Raw genomic sequence first — 11,688 nt, 5'->3', positions numbered from 1 at the left:
ACCGACAGAAGCCATCTGCGGGTCATTTAGCCAGTGCTTCCTGACAAGAGCAAGAAATTCCTCCTCGGTCGCCAAAAACGCTTTGTTGATTACATCCGCCGACATTCCGTTATTCTCGGTTGTAAACTCTGCACCATGATAGGTGTCAAGTCAGTAAACACGGCATCATTCAAGATGCATGGTCTGGTGTTTTATGTATTATGACTAATGAATACAAAGTTTCCGAGACAACCGGCTGAAATGAGGCAAGATGCCACTCATCTAACATCAAACTCTATTCAAATTAAAGTGGACAACATAGCAAATATTGATGAAATTCGGCATAGAGTAGAAAGAATAGCATACTCCTGATATAGCTGAAAATGTGTTCATTTATAGCAAACAACTTTTACTCGTCTTTCTCCTTTTTTTTAGCAAACAACTGCAAACCATTCTCTTTCCTTTTGAAAATTACTTTGAATTTCTTCCTCTCTCTCTCTCTCTCTCTTTTCTTTCATTTTCATGGTTTGGGCATCTAATTGAACGCGACATGTGTCTAGTTTTGTTATTTTAATCACAAAAATTAATAGATTTATGAATATAAATGAATAAGGGTTGGTTAAATTATTCTTGAACCATTTATTTATTTATATTTATCTATTAAGTTAAATAAAAATATATGTTTATTAATTCGTTTATAAGTTAATTTATCTATACGGTTAATATTTTTCCTTTTAATTTTGGGTGAACTACACACAAATAATTATTTATCATTAAGTATTGATGATTTGATTATTAATGCTATAGATTTATAACAAATCGATCCCTTAACGTTAAGGGACGATATTGAGATAACAAAATATTGATAAGAACTATTACGTGAACTGACTTAACTACCTAACGGTCAAAACATCTAACAATAGTTGAGTTACTTCGCATTATTTTTATGATTTAAACTGAAAATTGCTAAAACAATAATTTTATTTTGATCTAATTTCAACGACATTATTTCATGTGGTATGACTTTATAACAATGAAAGAACACCAAGTAAAATTACTTCAATTAAACCGGCCGGTCCAAGTAAAATTTCATCTGGTTTTATGAGATGAAAACCAACTACACATACTTTGTATGACTTTCAATCTATAACAGAATCAAACCATCCCTTTCTCACTTCTTTCCTCACCCAACACTTCAATCAATGAAAACAAAGAAAAAGCACCTAAAAGAACACAAATTCAAAAGTATAAAACATGTATAAAGCTATGAACAATATGTTCAGCCACCCCATGAAACCGAAACCGAGCTCTTCACCGGTCATTCAAGGAGGAATTTGCGACTCAAATCCGGGCTGCCAAGAAGGTTAAACGTTTTGTTGTGGCTTAAGGCATCTTTCAAGATGGTAATTTGGCCTTCCTTTAAAAGTACATCCTCATCCAAAGCTTCTATCTTTTTTTTCAATACGACGACCTCCGAGTTTAATAGCATGTTCTTCTCATTATTATTGCTTCACCTCTTCCCACATCAAATCTCTTTCTTCGGAAACCTTTGGTAATATCCCCCTCAAGATCGTTAGTTCCTTGACCGATTCTTGCAAATCGTTCTGAAGACGGCTTATGTTATCTTCTTTCTTTAGCATCTGTACATATCGAAAGCAAATAATTAGCCAAATATGTTCTATAAGCTTTCATAAGGGTGTCTAATTGCCTTATTGTGAAGGGTAAGGCAACACTGCAATGGCACAGAAACTGGAGTGTACCTCAAGCATCAAGCAGCTACATGTATGCACTTAAATCAAACTCTAAGAAGCATTGTCCTGTGCTTGTCACAAAAATAATTCGATTTCCAGACACATCCCTCCCGATTTTAGTAATTTCGTTCACACACATGATATTCACATGCAAGATAAGAAGAAAGATTCCATACACGCATACGACAAACATAACATTCAAAGATCAAAAGCTACCTGCAGTTCAAGATCCTTCAATCTGTGGGTGAGGCAGGAAATGTTGTCCATTGCATTTTGTACTTCGCATCTAAGGATGTCGTTACCTCTTAAAGATGATCCCACCTCAGCTTGCAACCGTTCGACTTCAAGCTCTTTGAATATAGCTTTTTCTCAACAAATTTGTCAGCAATGTTTCTGATTTAAGCTCTGTTCTTAGAACCTCCTAAAAGGAGTACAGTGTCAAAATGCAGTGAGTATGAACTTAAAAGATCATAATAGATCCACGATTGAAATGTAAGAACATGTTTGATGAATGAACATACTTGAAAAGGTAACGAGCATTGAAAAATGATTCAATCTATATTGGCTTAAACTGTAGATTTAAGCAAAAACTTACCTCAGAAGATTGATTGTCGGATTTCATAGATTCCGAGTGAACCTCTGAGGCAACTGTTGTGGATTTCTCATGCAGCAAAGTGGATATTATCTGCAAACTCCTTGTTAAGCTTTCAATTCCACGTCTAAAGCATTGTACCTTTATTTCGGATTCAATAATGAATTGATCATCTAGACCCTGCTGAGTTTCTTGAAGCTGACTAGCTTTTCCTTTGATGAACTCCATTAACTTGGAAGATAAGTGGATGATCTCATTAAGCATAGACAGTCCTTGGTCCTGCAAACAGCTTACACGATTCTTCATTTCCTTGTCAATCTTGAAAGTTAAGGCTCCAACGTCTTTTCGATTACCTTTTAAGCGGTTCAGTAAATCTATGTTCTCATGTCGAAGAGAATCAACTTCATGTCTACAAGACTCCACTTCCCTTCTTAATGACAATTCTACTCCAGTTAACCTAATTTGCTCCATTTGAAAAAAATTCACCTGATTTTCATTTTTTTCCATGGAATGCTCCTGATCATATCCTTCTCGCAACCCTTCAATTGTTTTCTCTTGCTCAATGCATGTTCGGAATAATCTGGCAATGGACTTCTGCAACTCCTTGCACTCCTTATCTTTCTCTTCAAAATTTCTTCTAATGCAATCAGTATCTTCTATTACTGCTTGATGCTTCTCTTGCAATTGGGAGAGATTTTGCCTGAGATCTTCATTCTCATCATTCAGTGTTTCGACCCTTCTAGTCAACTCGTTAAGTTGTTCTGCGGAATAAGTCATCATGCTTCTGTTTTCAGATTCCTTTTCATTCAAAGAAGATACTTCTCTCTGAAGAGAGACATTTTGTTCCGCAAGCTCTCTAACTCGTTCGCGAAGCCTTTGCTCTTCTAACCGATACTTCTCGAGCTTAGATGACCAATCGCTCGACCTTCTATCCAACTCCTTTTCCAATCCCAACTGTATCTCATGTTTCTCTGTCTCGAGTTTTTTTGTCTGAGACTCCAGTTCTTCCCTTGTCATTCTCGTTTCTTCCCTAGCACGGTCTCCCTCTACCATTCTAGACTGTAGAAGTTCCGAAACCTCAAGTGCCAGGTCTATTTTGTCCTCTGAAAGACGTCTAATCGTCTCAACGAGAGACGAAACATTAAACCCAATGTTACGAAGAAAGCTTTCCTGCTCAAGAGCTTCAGAAAGAATCAAAACTCTCTCCTCTGCTTCTTTAGATCTTCTTTGTAACTCCACATCTGTATCCTTTTCTGTTTCGGAAGAGTTCAAACCATTAGAACTTTCTTCAAAGAAACAATGTTTCTTGTCCAAGCCAGAGATATCCTCATGATATCCAATGTCATTCTCATAAGGATCGTCCATTATATCCAATTTGGACATCGGGCATCTATTCATGTATCCACCATATACATCTTCAGTGGTGATCGGAATATGAAGATCGAATTCCTCAGAACTTGATCTCGGGACATGAGTCTGCGAAAGCCTCTCAATCACATTCTTTGCGATCATCCGAGACGACTCATGCCCGAATCCATTTTCCACCCGGTCTCTAGACGAGAACTGAAGACGGGTGCCTTTAGCTTCCCTAAATGAATGGAATTTGTTTCTCTCTTTGACACTATATGTAGGAGACGGAGGAGCTGTATATTGAACTCGTGGAGGAAGCCTCCCACCACCATTTCTGAGATTATTTATTTTAGAACCGTTCTTGGACTTACTGCTTTCCAGCAGCTGTTCTCCATCGATATATCGGTCCACAACTTTACTTGACACATTGCTAGAGCAAGAGGAAGAGCTTCCTGATGAACCATTCCGCATCCTTGAAGAACTAGTTCTCCTGGAATAAACCATGAGAACAAAGGTGGACCTTCAGATTGATACAAGTAAAAAATGAGGTATAATCAATCATTTTTATACTCCGAACAAACACATCAAATGCAGGAATTCCTTACCGAGATGATTGAACATACCGATGATTGGGAGTACTATTAGGAGACCTATTTGATCATTTGAGGAGGAAAAATCTTCTTGTCCCAGACCATCAAAAAGAAAGGCTGCTGATGACAAAGAACAACTCCTTCGAGGCCGGCCGGGCTGTTACTAAAGCTAGGGCTGTCCAGTATTTGCTTTTGAGATTTTCCAAAGAAACGTCTAGGACTGAGAAAACTGTATTCATCCTTGTCACCACGTTGATCATTGAACCCACTTTCCAATGTGTTTCCCCAGAAAACTTGCTGGTCTGCTGATGGTGAAGGAACAACGGCGTTGGCGTTTCCACTGCTAGTGGAAGATTTGAAGAAGAAAAACAGCTTCTTCATCTATATATCATCAACAAGGACAACAACCTTTGAAAGAATGTGGACTCAAAGAACCTGGAGATATAATAGACAAGCCATAGAAGTTAGTTAAAAGAGAGAGGAAAAAAGACATCAAACACACAAAAACATCATCAAAATCACTAGAGAATATGGGGACAATCTATAAAGCAAATACCAGAGAAATAAATATTGGTTAAGAAAACAAGTGCACAAAATACAACTCTTATGAAATCAGAACTGGAATTTATATATCAGATAGAAAGAAAAGAAAGCATATGCATCACTGAGATACCAATCATGAAATAAAAAGTTTTTACACCGATCAGGAAATGAAAGTATATGCAAATATGAATACATACATACATACACATCTATGCATAAAATCTACATATTAACTATATTACTTTATTTATATAAAATTCGCATCTTTTAGTTGCTTACTAAAGTTGTTCCCCCTTTTTTAAACATTAAACAACAAAAGTACTTTTATAAAACAGATATGTCAGAGCTGAGATTGAGATTCAATCTAAAAGTATCTAATTCATTATTCACTACACCACTAACCACATCAAGGTAAATTTGCCAAAAAGACCAAATTACTCGACTCACCATTTTCAAGTTCTTAAAAAACCTACCCAGAAATGAAAATAAGTCCATAAAATTCTGATAAAATAAGGATATCAAAGTGATCACCAATAAATTTTATATTGTGGATGAAGTAAAAATAGAGAGAGTGAATCCGAAGTATAAAAGAATAAAAACTGAAAGCAATCTGTTGGAAATTGACTTACAAGAAAAAGATTTGAACCTAAGAAACAGATCATGAGAAAACAATCAGTCAAAACATTAGTTTTCCACTTTCCTTAAACTTTCTCAACAAACAACATGATCCATTTGAAAAAAATCCCCAACTCAGATTCCTCTTCAAACGGTCAAAAACAGCGGAAAATCCCAAAGCATACAAAATTTGAATTTAAATCAATACAATAATTCAACGCAAACAAATAATTAACCTTAAAAATACAAAAAAAAATCAGATTAAATCTTTGCATTTAATTACTTACCATTACTTAAAAAATACTTACCATTAAATGGGTGATACGGTATTGTTTTTCCTCTCACGAAAATTCAAATTCGAAAACTGAAAAAGAGGAAGAACAAAATCCCCCGGAATTTAATGGTTTTAAACAAGATTACCAAAAGACAAAGTGAAAGTAAGTGCAAAAGCAAGAGATTTACAAAAGGCGAGGAGTCACGGCGTTAACGGTCGGATTTAAGGAATAGACGGAATCCAGAGCTAACAGCGACGGCAGGCGTCGGCCGATCAGAATTTAGAGAGAGAGAAAATGATGAGAAGGAAATTAAGAGAGAGATGGCCTTTTCTCATAGGGCGGGAAACATGGTAAAGGTTGAGGGTATTTTTGTCATTTGGACCTTTTGAACGTTTGAGGGAGCGGGGCGGGTTTTTGATTGTGTGAAGCCGGGTGTAGGGGAGATTTGAGTTGGGTCCCACGGTGGAAGCCAAAGCTTGCATTACTAAATTAAAAAATCTAACTTATACTAAAGTAACTAAACAGTTATTAGTTGATTTATTCAAAAACAAATATTGAAAGCATATAATAATTTCATTTAGGTATTCAAATATTTTTATTAAATAAATATTAAAATATTATATTTAAACCATCGTTATTATGTTTATATAAAGTATTTAAATTTTAATAAATATTTAAATTATATAAACTCTCTATTACATGAGATGTTAATTAGGTGCACTGGATTTATGCACTCTATTTATGGTGCCTTCAGAATTATTGAAGAATTATAAAATTTGAAGATGATAATAAGTATGAAAAATGTTATGTTTAGTAATGACGAAATCAAAAGATGTCAACGTTATTTGAAAAGAATATGACTTTAATGATAACATAACATATTAATCACATTGAAACCGAAATGAAATTTTAATATATATAAGTTTTAAAAGTTTGATGATCAAAATATAAACACCTTAAAATGTAATATTAGATATATTACTTTTTAAAAAATATGAATGATTAAAATAAAATCATAATAATAAATGAATGATTAAATACGTAATTTAATATATTGCATTATCTCATTTGGCTATATAATTGTTAAAATAGTATTTTTCAACATGTTATATGACCTAATAATTTTTAATGATATTAGGGACCATATTTGAATATTTTATTATGAAAACAATAAACCAAATACAAAAAAATAAACAGTAAAATAACTAAAATATCAACAAAAATAATAATGCATTTTTTTCATTTAACTGGTCAATATATATCTCAATTGCATCACAATCTCAAGAAAATTCCAATCGTACTATAAAATAACATTTGGATCAAAATCTATGTAATTTTCTTTTCATACAAGGAAAATTCCGGAACTTACAAGGGACTACTTCCAGAGAACAATTCTTGCAAGCTGATAAACAACATATTTATAAAAAAAATATTATTATTTTTGAAATAAAACTCGAACTTGACCCTAAATAACATATTTATAAAAACTATTATTATTTTCAATAAAAAATAAGAATTTAATTGAAAATATATATATAGAGGAATCTTATTGCAATTGCCCCTAAATATATATGTAAAATTATATTTTTAGGGTTAGGTATGGTAAGATATTTTTCACCATAAACCTGAACCTAACCCGACTTGATCCAAACTTAATTTTTTTTAAAAATCTGACCCGATAGGATCAGGTCGAATCAAAACCTTCAAGATTCGAGTCTTGTGCTCATCCTTAACTAGGAATGAGGGTTATAGTGGTCATTATATATCTCTTACTTGTAATTTAATAGCTCATAAGTTAGTTTCGTGGGCACTTAGTTCCAGTCGAGCTATGTTTTTGATTTAATTTACCCCGAAATGCTTGCTATTGATGTATTGAATGATTATTCTCCTTGGTAATATATTCGTTGTAAGTATACTTTTTCTCTCGTAGATTTAGAATTTTTTTTAATAAGGTCCGTTTCTTTAAAAAAAATCACACCTAACTCAACCTGACAGAATCATCTCTAAATATATATAGTTCAATTATATTTTTAATTTCAAACTAAATTTAAATTTAAAATAAAAATTATCCGACACAATCTATTCTTAAAAAATATACATGATCTGACATGAACTCAAATTAAAAAAAATCCCAACCTTATAAGATGGAGCCAATGGAAATCGATGCCCTTCCACAATGATTCCACTGCCACAACCACCGTCGAAATCTCCATAACGACAATTGCATCCATCAATTCATCGCATCAAACACGGGGATTTTTTCAGGAAAGGCGGGTTAATATACGGCGTTATCAGATACATTATAATATATTTGCAATATTCGGTTTAGCGTTACCGGAAATGTTGAGTAATAATAATGTAGTAGGTCTAAATCATGAAGAAATATTAAAAAATTTGGCAACCGGCAAACTTAGCTTGTCGGTTTGTGTCGATACAAATGAAAAATGTATCGCTCCATAGCATATTACACTTACAAATATGACAAAACCGGTCCCAAAATGACAAAACCGATAAAACGCTAGGATATGTTGAAAGTGTCGATAATTTAATAAGTATCGAAACTTTCTGAATTTAAAGAGAAGAAGTTATAGCGCCTATAAAGTGTCGATACTTTAAAAAAATATCGATCCATAACAATATAACATGTAAAAATATGATAAAACATGTATCAAAAATGACAAAACCGGAAAAAAGATACCGGATATGTTGAAAGTGTTGATAATTTAATATAAATATCGACACTTTATGAATTTAAAAGAGAAGAAGTTATAGCGCATAAAAAGTGTCGACACTTTATGAAAATGTATCGATCTATAACGATATAACACTAAAATATGATAAAACCGGTCTCAACAATGAAAAAACCGGTAAAACGATACTGGATATGTTGAAAGTGTCGATACTTTAATATAACTATAGACACTTTTGGAATTTAAAAGAGAAGAAGTTATAGCGCCTATAAAGTATCGATACTTTAAAAAATGTATCCATAACAATAACATGTAAAAATATGATAAAACATGTCTCAAAATTGACAAAACCAGTAAAACGCTACGGGTATGTTGAAAGTGTCGATAATTTAATATAAGTATCGACACTTTATGAATTTAAAAGAGAAGAAGTTATAGCGCCTATAAAGTGTCGATACTTTTAAAAATGTATCGATCCATAACAATATAACATGTAAAAATATGATAAAACTGGTCTCAAAATGACAAAACCGGTAAAGCGTTACCGGATATGTTGAAAGTATTGATACTAATAAGTACGCGTAATAATTATCGATACTTTCAAAGAAATAGGTAAATATCCTATCGAAAGTATCGACACTTGACATAAAAGTATCGACACTTAGATAGTTGTATCGATTAAATATAAATAACATATCCGGTGTAAATAAAAGCTAAATTTCCTTTGAAGATAGATAAGTTTTTGAAATCGAAGCGTATTGTTGTTGCATTTCAGAAGGCGTTTCTACGTGAAGTTTTGTTTGTTTGTTGCTGCAGTCGAATCGAAAGGTACATTGTTGAAACTCTAATTTTTTATTATTACAGTAATAGGAAATAGGGTTTTTATATGTTGTTGTTTAGGGTTTTCGAAGTAAAGAAGCATTTGGGACCGAATCGATACTTTTATTTAATATTTATAGGTAAAAATGATATTATAGGTAGAAAATGATATTTTAGGTTGTATAAATGTGTCGACACTTGTTGTAGTGGCCATTCAAATTCTTTTGAAGACCAATCATTTTACCACAAAGAGTGGTTATTGATTTTTGTATATTGAATAAAGTGTATGTAAGCAGTATTTGATTTGATTTGCGCAGACTGATATATGAAGGAAAAATGAAGTCAATGGGAGGAAAGCAACCAAAGGGTGGATATATGTACTTCTAGTAAGTATCAGTCTTTTTGTTATTATTGTTGAAATGGTAATTGGATTAAAGTATTTAAGGAAGATGGCACACACAGCGGTTCGGTATGTAAAATGAAATTGACATTGAGTATTATTTAGCGTTAATGTATTAATTAAGAAACGTTTATGCTTAATATTAGGTGACAAAAGATGTGAGGTCGAAATGGAATTCGATGAGAGATGCTGAAAAGGAACTTTACATCACTCAGTCAAGGAATGATAGTAAAGAATACAAAGAACGGATGAAAGCACATGAAAAGAAGGTATTCATTAAACTTGTAAATACGTTGATACAAGATATATAAGAACAATAACATTATAAATTGTTAAAAAATGTAGGAAGTGTCGACAAGGTGCAACATAAAAAGGGTGAATTCATTAATTGAACACCTTAAAGAGAAGGATTAGTTGAATGTGCTGAGGGAAATGGGGTTTGGATCATTGATAGGAGTAGGGGATCGACCAATTCGGAGGGAATTGTGTCGATCCTTGATAGAGCAATTTGATGTCAAACAATGTAATGCTAAATATGGTGATTATTCATTCCCTCTGGGGGTATCGACTGCTGCAGCAGTCTTGGGGGTACAAAACAAAGGTAAAAGTGTTGTAGAAGTCTGTAGGAGTAAGAACTGAAAAGCACTTGCCTCCAAATATGGTTTAAATCAGAAGGTGGCATATGCTGAAGTTGAAGAGGATATCAAAAGTGGATCTTACGGGGGGATGACCTGAAGGCCCGAGTTCTATTGTACTTTGTCGAGATCTTTCTTTGTCCAACGGGTGATACGTCAATGAACAAGGACGATATGAAGCTCATTTGCGATGAAGGCTTGAAGGGTGAATTCAATTAGGCTGAATATGTCCATTCGAGATTGATTGAATCAATAAGCACCTTTCAAAAGGGCAACCAGAGATACCTCAAAGGGTGCATAGCTATCTTAGAGGTAACTGAGTTGAAGAATATTTTTGTTTTTTTTATATAAAATGATAGTATAGTTATTATATAAAATGATAACTTTTATTATAAATGCAGGTTGCACTGTTCGATATTTGGTCGAGCTGTGATAGTTTGTCGGCTTATATTTTAAAAAGTCAGGCCGGACGATTGGCTACATTCCATATCACTTAGCGGTGAGTTAATTAATAAATGTTGAAAAGTAATGTTATAGACGATAAATAATAATGATTGTCACGTAATTGCAGAATCAGCGTTGGACAATGCCTGTAATGTGAGGGTATTGCGAGTTTTTTGGGTACCATGTTGCATAACTATGTGAAATTCACCAAGTGTGAGAAGGTAAGACACCATACGAATAGGCATAAATGATGTTTTTGGATATATGATGTTAAATTTTGTTAAATTGGTGTGAAATTTGTTACAGATCATGATCACAATAAACCACAATACTCACATTGGTATCTGTTGGTGTTGGATATGGTAGACCGTGTTGCAACTGTATATGATAGTTGTTTTACATCTGAAGCAGCTAAACAGAGGTGAATGATGCTAGAGATTGGTATTTATAAAAGGAAATTATGTCAATTATAATGCATAATTTGTTTAGATCATAACTTCATATTTTTTAATGCAGATGAAAATTTATATATATAATAAGAAACGCATTTGGGTAAGCATGTGATCTCTAGGAAATTTCCCCTTGCAAGATTCAAATTCGCGGAGCATAAGATGAACGAGAATCGAATGGACATGATTGCGTCATTTTGTGATGATGTGGATGGAATCAATTGGTTCTAGAGGGCTACTTGTAATTTTGTAAGTAGAATTAAAATTTGTTTGCGGTTAAATTGTTAAAAGTCATAGATTGAATGCTATGGTCTACAATACTTAACGTACTGACAATTTGAATATAGGTTGTTGGAGGATGAGATCATATGCGAATATTAAACGATCTCGTAAGCCACAATCAAAATCAACTAAGTGAGAAGATGACAAAAGATGCCATGCTACACAGAATAACAAAAGGAATGAATGATGTAATGCATGGTTAATTTTGTACGATTTTTAATTTTGTATAAGATTTATAATTTTGTATGTGAATGTAATTATGTATGAGATGAGA

The 11,688-nt window shown here is 33.3% G+C and overlaps 1 pseudogene; it reads right to left on the bottom strand.

Annotated features, from left to right (window-relative positions):
• Positions 1–1,180: 1,180 nt before the first annotated feature.
• LOC120115528 lies at positions 1,181–4,176 on the bottom strand (annotated as a pseudogene).
• Positions 4,177–11,688: the final 7,512 nt, after the last annotated feature.

This window comes from Hibiscus syriacus, unplaced genomic scaffold (assembly GCF_006381635.1).
Source record: "Hibiscus syriacus cultivar Baekdansim isolate YM2019G1 unplaced genomic scaffold, ASM638163v2 tig00110264_pilon, whole genome shotgun sequence".
Taxonomy (NCBI): Eukaryota; Viridiplantae; Streptophyta; class Magnoliopsida; order Malvales; family Malvaceae; genus Hibiscus; species Hibiscus syriacus.
This window is presented reverse-complemented; position numbering and strand designations above follow the sequence as displayed.